A 245-nucleotide genomic window follows, 5' to 3' on the forward strand; every position below is an offset into this window, starting at 1 on the left:
TTTAGCTAATACTTCAGCTATATGCTATTTGTTTTGGCTAATTTAGGATTTTTCTGTTTTTGGGGGGCTAATTTGGAATTTAGCTATTTCAGCTACATGCTAGCTGTTTTTAGCTAATTTAGGATTTTTCATTTTTTTGGCTAATTTGGAATTTAGCTAATTTTTAGCTACATGCTAGCTGTTTTGACTAATTTAGGATTTTTTTTCCCTGTCTTTTGGCTAATTTGGAATTTAGCTAATATTTC

General features: G+C 29.8%; 1 protein-coding gene across 1 annotated transcript in view; it reads left to right on the top strand.

Moving 5' to 3' along the window:
• grm6a (glutamate receptor, metabotropic 6a) overlaps positions 1 to 245 on the top strand; it is a 13,508-nt gene that overhangs the window by 7,253 nt on the left and 6,010 nt on the right. The gene's annotated exons all lie outside the window — the stretch shown is intronic.

The sequence above is a fragment of the Oryzias melastigma genome, linkage group LG7, assembly GCF_002922805.2.
Source record: "Oryzias melastigma strain HK-1 linkage group LG7, ASM292280v2, whole genome shotgun sequence".
Classification (NCBI taxonomy): domain Eukaryota; kingdom Metazoa; phylum Chordata; class Actinopteri; order Beloniformes; family Adrianichthyidae; genus Oryzias; species Oryzias melastigma.